Below are 10,700 nucleotides of genomic sequence, written 5' to 3'. Positions count from 1 at the left end.
ATATTTTTAAGCATGATGGTGACTACATCATGTTATGGGAAAAAGAAAACCGCTAAGCACAGGCAAAGTCCTAAAGGAAAACCTGGTTCAGTCTGGTTTCCAACAGACACTGGGAGACAAATTTACCTTCCAGCAGGACAATAACCTAAAACACAAGGCCAAATATACACTGGGGTTACTTACCAAGACAACACTGAACGTTCCTGAGTGGTCTAGTTCGTGTTTACTTAAATCTACTTGAAAATCTATGGCAAGTCTTGAGAATGGTTGTCTAGCAATGATCGACAACTTGACAGAGCTTGAAGTTTTAAAAATTCTAAAAACCTCACAGCTATAATTTCTGCCAAAAGGTGGTACTAACATGTATTGACTCAGGGGGTTTAAAACATATCAAATAAAGTGTTTAATTTTTTTTAGTCTGTGGACAAAAGTGAATATTAAATCGCTTCTAATTCCACTTTGTAACAAATTGTGGAAAAAGTCAAGGGGTGTGAACACTTTCTGAAGGCCCTGTATGAGTGACTATTTACCAGCCGTTCACTCTTTCTCAGAGACTTTTTGTTTGGGGGATATCTGTAGACCGGCGGCAACACGTCAAATTTGTATTTTGTGTGTGTGTGTGTGGGGGGGGGGGGTGTTAAAGATCAGTTTGCAAAAATGTAGAAAAATACAGTGCCTTGCGAAAGTATTCGGCCCCCTTGAACTTTGCGACCTTTTGCCACATTTCAGGCTTCAAACATAAAGATATAAAACTGTATTTTTTTTGTGAAGAATCAACAACAAGTGGGACACAATCATGAAGTGGAACGACATTTATTGGATATTTCAAACTTTTTTAACAAATCAAAAACTGAAAAATTGGGCGTGCAAAATTATTCAGCCCCCTTAAGTTAATACTTTGTAGCACCACCTTTTGCTGCGATTACAGCTTTAAGTCGCTTGGGGTATGTCTCTATCAGTTTTGCACATCGAGAGACTGAAATTTTTCCCATTCCTCCTTGCAAAACAGCTCGAGCTCAGTGAGGTTGGATGGAGAGCATTTGTGAACAGCAGTTTTCAGTTCTTTCCACAGATTCTCGATTGGATTCAGGTCTGGACTTTGACTTGGCCATTCTAACACCTGGATATGTTTATTTTTTAACCATTCCATTGTAGATTGTATATAATTAAGTTAATAAAGCCATACTCAAGAAAAAGAGAACACGTTTGTAAGGCAGCTCTAAAATGCAGGTGTTTCAGCCTGGCTCAGTGCTTTTTGTGGTGGTTTGGGCCAGCCAGCAGAAAATAGAGAGCTGCGCCATGATTGGCTCAGTGTTCTGTCACTCATGGGGACACTACGTCACTGCCAAATCCAAGGGAAGAGCTAGAACATTCTAGCCCCTTGGGTGCTGCCTTAGAGTTACATTAGAAGTGCCCATCAAAGAAGGCTCAAGGTTATTGGCCACAGAACGTGATTTGACGTCATTTTATGTCTACAGTAGCTTTGATTGGACTGATCATGTTCAAGAGAGTACAACAAGGTGAGCCCAAAAATGTCTTGTATGCTGCTTTATAAATGATATAATCTGCCAGGGATATATGTATACTGAAGCTAAGAAAGTAATACTCAGTCTGTGTTGTGCAGTAAGACGTTAGTAGCCCATGTGCCTATAACATGTAGCCTATACCGTTTTAGGGAAATGTAATCCATGAGCTTTCATTGTATGCTTAAACGCCACCCTTTACTCATCCTTGGGGGTACAGGCAGAACACAGTAAGAACGGCCCATTATTTTGGTGTACATTTCAAAAGGTCTAAAATAGTTGACGACATCCATCCTAGCTCGCTCATTCATGTCTTAATCGAAATTACGGATTGCCTCTTATCCGCTTGCTGTCCCCTCATGCAATAGTTTGTACATCTCAATTGCCATTAGAAACCACATTTGTTTAAGCAAGTCAGCCATATCAGCTGTTACCTAATAAAAACAAATTAAGGTAGTAAATGAGGCTGAATGAACTGTTTCGCTGCCAGACAAGGCTCTGCTGCTAGCCAGGTGTAGCAGTGTTAAGATGTTGGGACAGCTTTATGTAGGCAGTTTGTGGGCACCGCTCATCACCGTTATAGTGCAATTAATGTATTGTTTAGTGTTGTGGCTTTGCTGGCATGCAGCCCACAACTCTACAGCAGTGCTGAAATCGCCACTGCTGTAGACACTGCAGGAGTCTTGGGGCGGTTTTAAAATTGCCTTTTGTCTGGCATCTCGCCAACAGACTGTCAGCAGCGTCTCTAGTTGCCCAATTGAGCCATCCCGAGCTGGGTTAGTTTGTTTCATGTCTCAGGCACTCGGCCTGTGCCACGAGAGAGCAGAGTTAGCTGTTTGGGAGAATGGTGAATGTGCTGCTAAGGCAAATCCGAGGGATGCAAGTGAGCAACCCACTGTTCATGACTCTACTCATTAAGCTAAAGAGGCAGACACGATTAAAACTCAGTCCGATCAAGAATATAAGCTTTCTGAGTTTTGATCCACTCTGGGTGTAATATTTTTAGATGTTGACCTGTAATTGATTGCTTGTCCACATTTATCCTTTTCTTCTCAAATCTGAAAGAAAAAAAAATGACCGGGGTCCTCATGTAATTACAGCCCTTATGACATGTTCGTTACTTTGGGTGAGTGCGTTTCCCTACAGGCATCTCTCAACTTGAGGCAGCCCACTACTGCCTTTCTTGCAGCTTGCACTACAACTGTGCTCCCCCTCACATGCTGACCACAACGCTCGCGTTGCAAAATACATTTACACATACATGTTATTCAATCATTGCATGGGTCAACCAACGCCTGCGTGGACAGGCGCTAAAATAGAACTTGGTTCCATTTGTGACGCTCCACGCGCTGCAAGTCCAGCCTCGCCAATCTCCTCATTGGTTTTTAGGAGCATATACCCACGTGTGTGATTGGAATGTGGACCTCAGTTTCTTTCAGTCGGTTGAGGTAATGCACCTAATGTTGGTTGCCAACCGCCATATAAAGTCCAAAATAAGAAGATAAGGCCTGAAGGACAGAGGAGAGACAACTAGAAACAAATTTGGTTTACTGTTAATTGTGCATTTCAGGTAAAATAACAACCCAATGTTTATATCCCAGGACAAGTGAGCTAGCAACAGCAAGCTAGCTAAATAGGACAAATGAGCTAGCAACAGCAAGGCTAGCTGGCTAAAAATTGCCATATATGTTTAATGCTTTTCAACCAGTCACCAAATTAATACAATTGCTTCAGAGTTTGTTTTGATACTTCAACCTGCGTGTCCTGATGTGGGTGGACAAAAATCAACTTGCATGCAGTCTGGTAAGCATGTTAGCCCTTTTCTTGACCAGAATGATTTGGTTCCAACTGGTTGCAGTTGAACATGTTGGGGTTGCGCTGACACGGGTCACTATACCTATAACCTCGGGGGCTCAGCACCCCGCCAACATGGGGCAGCAGGTAGCCAAGTGGTTAGAGCACGGGCCAGTAACCGAAAGTTAGCTGGATCGAATCCCCGAGCTGACAAGGTAAAAATCTGTTGTTCTGCCCCTAAACAAGCCCGTTAACCCACTGTTCCCCGGTAGGCCATCATTGTAACTAAGAAATTGTTCTTAACTGACTTGCCTAGTTAAATAAAAATATGATCCAGGTTTGGGGTAGGTGTTTTTCACACAGACACACACATCAACCCTCTCCCCAACATCAGAAACCCACACTCTCTGAATAGCCCCCCCCCCCCGCATAACTTTACCATGGCATTCCAGAGCTTTGCTGTGTGCTCCATTAGGCCAGGGTGGGGGTGTGGTGTTAAAAAAAAAAAAAATCTGCCCTGTTCCCTGCTGACATTTTGTGCTGCTCCTGTGAACCATACATGGTTGCTCACATGTTACACACTACTGTCACACTGGGGAAATGGGAGTTAATAAACAGGGGGATATAATATCAGCGTAACTATAGTAGGTTATTAATTTCTGAATAGTTTGAGGGAAACCTACTGCTGTTATTGCTTGGAAATGGAGAAGTCTGTGTGTAAGTGATCTTATGTAGTGTGTCTATGTGCAGCGGAGATGTGAATTCACATTAAACTTTCATCTCCACTAAACCTCTCTCTGCAACTGGATCCTGGACTTCCAGAAGGGCCGCCCCCATGTGGTAAGGATAGGTAACAACTAACTGAATCTTCACAGAAATTTTCCATGGGGAGTTAAGACCGGGAATTTTGCTTAAATTAATCAAAAAGGTTAGCTTATAACAGTGAACCTTTTTTGAGAGACACAAAGCAATTCTAGGTCTTGTGGTGTATTTTGGTTAAACTATCCCAAATTCAATGGAATTGCAACCCTCTGCATGCACAGTGCATTCTTTCATCACATGTATAGCTGAATCTCAAGATCTTGCACACTAATGAGATGCTATTGAGTCCACACTGTCTGAGCCAAGGACTACATGCTTTCTGGTAAGTTTTGATTACAATACTGGGTGGGGTGAATATATGACATGGTTTCTTGTTAACTAGTAAATAGTAGCCTACAGCAAAGTCTGTTTAAAATAATTTCTAACCATTTCTGCTAGTTAGTTTCTAGCTTGCTTGAGCCTGCTAACTGAGCAGTGTTAATTCACCTGTTTCCATACACGTTTTATTTAAAAACATTTATTACAAAGTTGTTTAATCTAACTGCTTAACTATTTCTGTACATGGAACTGTATTTGTTTTTACTCTTTTTAATCTTTACAGGAAAATGCCACGGGCATGTAGAAGGAAGAGCTGTGTACATTTGCAAATACTATGCCAAATCATGTGTGAAGAATGCAACAAAGATGCAGCATCATCTGGCCAAGTGCATAAAGTTCACTAAGCACTCACAAGCAACCTCTGACAAAAGTTCCTCTACTTCTATTCGAGGTGAAAATGATGAATCAGACACCTTATCGATAGCAACAGCTCATGGTCCTCCTGGTATCATACGTTTTTTTGACTCAATGGAGGAACATAGTCAGAAATGCTGATGAATGTCTTGCTCAGGCTGTGTATGCAACTGGTTCACCTCTGATGCTCACAGACAATGAGTATTGGAAAAGATTTCTGAACGTTCTTTGCCCAGCATATACCCCTTCAACCAGACATGCTTTATCTACTAATTTGCTGGATGCAGAGTTCAACAGAGTTCATGTAAAAGTCAAGCAAATCATAGAGAAAGCAGACTGTATTGCAATAATTACCTACATCTCCACCCCTCAACCAGTATTCTACAAGAGCACAGACAAGGGAAAACAGACACACATTGCAGATGAGCTGAAGGCAGTCATCAATGATCATGGACCACAGAAGCTACAGTTGAAGTCGAAAGTATACACACACCGTAGCCAAATACATTTAAACTCAGTTTCACAAGTCTTGACATTTAATCCTAGTAAAAATTCCCTGTCTTTAGGTCAGGTAGGATCACCACTTTATTTAAGAATTTGAAATGTCACAATAAATTGTAGAGAGAATGATATTTCACTTTTATTTTCTTTCATCACATTCCCAGTGAGTCAGAAGTTTACATACACTCAAATAGTATTTGGTAGCATTGCCTTTTAAATTGTTTAACTTGTGTCAAATGTTTCAGGTAGCCTTCCACAAGCTTCCCACAATAAGTAGGGTGAATTTTGACCCATTCCTCTTGACAGAGCTGGTGTAACTGAGTCAGGTTTGTAGCCCTCCTTGCTCGCACATGCTTTTTCAGTTCTGCCCACAAATTTTCTATTTTCTTACGAAAGTATGTTCATCTCTAGGAGACAAAAACATCTCATTCCTGAGCGGTTTCACAGCTGCGTGGTCCCATGGTGTTTATACTTGCGTACTATTGTTTGTACAGATGAACGTGGTACCTTCAGGCGTTTGGAAATTGCTCCCAAGGATGTACCAGACTTGTGGAGGTCTACATTGTTTTCCCATGAGGTCTTGGCTGATTTCTTTTGATTTTCCCATGATGTCAAGCAAAGAGGCACTGAGTTTGAAGGTAGGCATTGAAATACAGCCACACCTCCAATTGACTCAAATGATGTCAATTAGCCTATCAGAAGCTTCTAAAGCCATGACATCATTTTCTGGAATTTTCCAAGCTGTTTAAAGGCACAGTCATCTTAGTGTATGTAAACTTCTGACCCACTGGAATTGTGATACAGTGAATTATAAGTGAAATAATCTGTCAGTAAACAATTGTAAAACATTACTTGTGCTTTGCACAAAGTAGATGTCCTAATCGACTTGCCAAAACTAACAAGAAATTTGTGGAGTGGTTGAAAAACGAATTTTAAACGATTCCAACCTAAGTGTATGTAAAACTTCCGACTTCAACTGTACATGTTGGGCCCCAAGTATGCTGGCAAAAGCATCCTGTCTGGTGCAGATATCAACTAGGCCTATGGTGTCATCACTACCGTGTCTCGCCACGTTGGCCTGGATGAGGGCAAGGTTCTTGGCAGTCTGGTGAAGTCCACTTCCAAGCAAGGGCTTTGGGATGGAGATGCAATATGGTAGTCCTGCCAACATATCTCATCAGCCATCTGGTGGAAGGGACTTTGTGGCTCCGAGGCCATTTCCCCTGTTGCCTCCATCATCCTCCAAATCCCACCAACATCAGCTGCCTCAGAGCACAACTGGTCCTTGTTTTGGAACACACACACACCAAAGCACGCAACAGGCTGACCAATACAAGGGTTGAAAAATTGCCATCCGGGCAAATTTGAGGCTTTTTGAGCCTGACAACGAGCCATCCTCAACAAGGTTAGAAAGTGACAGTGAAGATGAGGCCTCAGAGTCTGATGTTCAAGAGGTGGACATTGAGGAGGACCAGGGAGAAGACATAGAAGCCTGAGGAAGACAACCAAAGCTTTAGTTTCTAGATTATCATTTTACAGATGCATGTTGAAAACATTTTGGGAGATGAGACGGATCATTGGGGGATCATTCAATTCTGTTGTTGTTCAGTGAAATCATCCCATGTGAAGAGTCAACTCTTTTAATTAAAGTTCAATCTGTAACTAAATAGTTTTTTTATTACTTATTTTGGAAGGATTTCATCATTTGCAATTATGTCTAATTATTATAAGGTAAAAGGTTTGTTTCTGTCTCCATATGATATGGTGAATATATTCAATGCAAAAAACATTACATTTAAATGGTGTTAATATTAATTCCCATATATTCCCACAGAAAGTTTCCACCTCTGAATATAAAAAAAGTGCAACCCAAGTAACACATCAGCCCTGCTGATCATCAACACAGGTGCCCCTCAGGGGTGCATGGTCTGTCCCTTCCTGTACTCCCTGGTCACTCATGACTGCATGGCCAGGCACAACTCCAACACCATCATTAAGTTCACTGATGACAACAGTGGTATGCCTGATCACCGAAAACAATGAGGCAGCCTATAGGGAGGAGGTCAGAAACCTGGCAGTGTGGTGCCAGGACAACAACCTCTCCCTCAATGTGAGCAATACAAAGGAGACGATTGTGGACTACAGGAAAAGGAGGACCGAGCACGCCCCCATTCTCATCGATGGGGCTGTAGTGGAGCAAGTTGAGAGCTTCAAGTTCATTGGTGTCCACATCACCAACAAACTATCATGGTCCAAGCACACAAAGACAGTTGTGAAGAGGGCACAACAAAACCTTTTCCCCCTCAGGAGACTGAACAGATTTGGCATGGGTCCCCAGATGCTCAAAAGGTTCAACAGCTGCACCATAAAAAACCATCCTGACTGGTTGCATCACTGCCTGGTATAACAACTGCTCTGCCTCCGACCGCAAGGCACTACAGAGGTTAGTGCGTACGACCCAGTACATCTATGGGGCCAAGCTTCCTGCCATCCTGGACATCTATACCAGGTGGTGTCAGAGAAAGGCCCAAAACAATTGTCCAAGACTCCAGCCACCCTAGTCAGACTGTTCTCTACTACACGACAAACGGTACTGGAGCACCAAGTCTAGGTCCAAAAGGCAGTTCGACAGCTTCTACCCCCAAGCCATAAGACTCCTGAACATCTAATCAAATGACTACCCAGACTATTTACATTGCCTGCCTACCCCTCCCTCCCTTATGCTATTCTGTTTATTTATTATGCACAGTCACTTTAACTCTACCTACATTCATATTTTACCTTGACTAACCTGTGACTCTGTACCCCCTGTATATAGCCTCGCTATTGTTATTTTACTGCTGCTTTTTAATTGTTACTTTTATTTCTTATCACGCATGTCTCAACTGCATTATTTCATTAAGGGCTTGTAAGTAAGCATTTCACTGTAAGGTCTACACCTATTGTATTCGGAGCATGTTACAAATACTATTTTATTTGACAAAGGCCAAAAAGAGCTCCACACTAATTGCACTAAAAATATCTAATCCAAACTGACCATCAAACAACCAAATAGAAACAAAAGCACAACCTACACCTATCCACTGCACGCACAGTAAATACCTGATGTAGTCTACTCTCGACTCCCCTTTTTTGTGCATTCCCGGCTGTGCACTTGTGTGTAGCATATGTTACATAACACTGGTCTATAGGTGCAGAGCAGGAAACAGACACCCAGTCAGTCGGGGCCTCAGAACTTGCTCATTTGTACATATAGGATGTCACACAGCAGATGTTGCCACCACACAAAGTTAGTGTGTGCACTCAGACAAATACCAATGTCGAAGTGAAAGATCTTGAGCAGTTTTGCTTGTTTTAACACACACACGTTATAGAAACATTGTTTTGCTCGCTGTAACATAATGGATTGCTTTCTTTACATACCCTCACACATCCCCATCTCTCTGGGAGATTGATATATAAAAACACACCTCTCTGAAGTTACATAACATTCCTTAACCAGACCTTCACTCTGTGTTCACGTTTCTAAGTAGCCTAGCCCTATCTGGTGGCAATAATGTGAAACGTCAGAAGAGGGACCTATCTCCTATACTATAATTTAGCCTTGGTGAACGAGAAGAGTACAATACACACACGCACATCAACTTTACGATCTCTCGTAGGTTATAGGAGAGGAGTGGCAGTGTTAGGGCCGATTCAGCAAAAACGAGCCACTATGTAGGCCTATCGAAGTTCATCAAACACTATGCGAAATGCAATTAGATCTAGTAAACCAGGTGAACGAACAATAACTTCGGACCTAATCTTCTGCGAATCCTGATTTCCCACAGCACGTCACCTGATACTTAAGATTCCATTTCCAAATTCCTTACAGTGTTCTTGGATGCCACTTGAGAAAACACCGGCCCTATCCAAACGTATCCATCCAGCACAGTCCTAAATTCAAAATCACCCCATACGTATATTTAAAATTCGAAAACGGTAGCTGTTCTCAGTGAGCCATTCTATAATCCTGTCTAAAGTGATGCTTCCCCCCATCTGCAGGGCCGAAACAGCGGCCACACCAACCATCTCATCCCAGCGCGTTTCAGGACTCCAAACACTCCCGCAACGATCTACAAATGTCTCCAATTTAAAATACATTGTGTTGTTCATGAAATAATCGGAAACCCACCTTTATCCTGCTGATGACACGTAGGCAGTTTCTTTTACTTCTATTGCACCAACTACACGGTTTATTCATTGAATGTTTTTTAAACCCATGAACGCCTCGGGTGCTAATAGCTATTAGCCAACGCCACAGTGCGTACGCTCCCCATGATGCGCGCGTTCCGTTCTTTGGCTGCTGGGACTGATGTCTCAATTATTTATTTAAAACATCATAAGAGCAAAGTGCAAGATTGTTTTTTATAGTGGCCTATATCCTCTAAATTATTTCCAAGTTAGAACTTGATTTTCACTGTTTCTCTATCATAAAAGCATTTATTTGAAGTAATCCTAGACTAGGCGACATATTCACAACATGTGTGTGTGATACTGGAGCTTTACAATTACACAGAGATGATGTGAAAAGATCTGATGTGATTGGTCGAAATACCAATTAGTGGAACAAAAAAAGATCAGAATTTGGCTGCCTGTGTAGACGCAGCCTTTGAACAGTAGATGGAGTCAAATCATTGAGAGATGCTTCTCTTTTCAGCCCAGCAACAAGCATGGGCATAGTAGGCTGCATTTACACAGCCAGACAGATCACATCAGATCTTTTCACGTCAAAGCTCTTTTTCAGAGCTGATCTGATTGGTCGAAAGACCAATTAGTGACAAAAATATCCGAATTGGCTGCCTGTGTAAACCAGGGGCCTCTTTTATATAACCAATGCGTAGCCTACATTTCACATTAAATATCTGTGTGTGCCATTTCTGAATAAAACTGCGCAAATTCAAAAATATTGAGATTTATCTACTTGGGGCACACCACACATAAGCATGTTTTCTGTTATAAATCAGACCCATCCTGAAACTGTGCAATAACACCTGAAAAACGCCCATTATTCACCTTTTATACTGAACAAAAATATAAACGCAACATTTAAAGTGTTGGTCCCATTTTTCATGAGCTGAAATAAAATATCACAGAAATGCTTTTTTCTCTCATATTCTGTGCACAAATTTGTTTACAACCCTGTTAGTGAGCATTTCTCCTTTCCAAGACAATCCATCCACCTCACAAGTGTGGCATATCAAGAAGCTGATTAAACAGCATTACACAGGTGCACCTTGTGCTGGTGAAAATAAAAGGACACTAATATGTGCCATTTTGTCACACAAC

At 41.8% G+C, this 10,700-nt stretch overlaps 1 long non-coding RNA gene across 1 annotated transcript; it reads right to left on the bottom strand.

The window, feature by feature from the left end:
- Window positions 1-1,163: 1,163 nt before the first annotated feature.
- LOC135517683 (uncharacterized) lies at window positions 1,164-9,646 on the bottom strand. Its single transcript, XR_010452072.1, has 3 exons — window positions 9,547-9,646; window positions 2,927-3,031; window positions 1,164-2,581 (listed from the first exon to the last, which is right to left on the bottom strand). It is a non-coding gene; the product is annotated as an uncharacterized LOC135517683 (long non-coding RNA).
- Window positions 9,647-10,700: the final 1,054 nt, after the last annotated feature.

This window comes from Oncorhynchus masou, chromosome 28 (assembly GCF_036934945.1).
Source record: "Oncorhynchus masou masou isolate Uvic2021 chromosome 28, UVic_Omas_1.1, whole genome shotgun sequence".
Taxonomy (NCBI): Eukaryota; Metazoa; Chordata; class Actinopteri; order Salmoniformes; family Salmonidae; genus Oncorhynchus; species Oncorhynchus masou.
The sequence above is the reverse complement of the archived record's forward strand: the minus strand, read 5'-3'. Positions and strand labels throughout refer to the sequence as shown.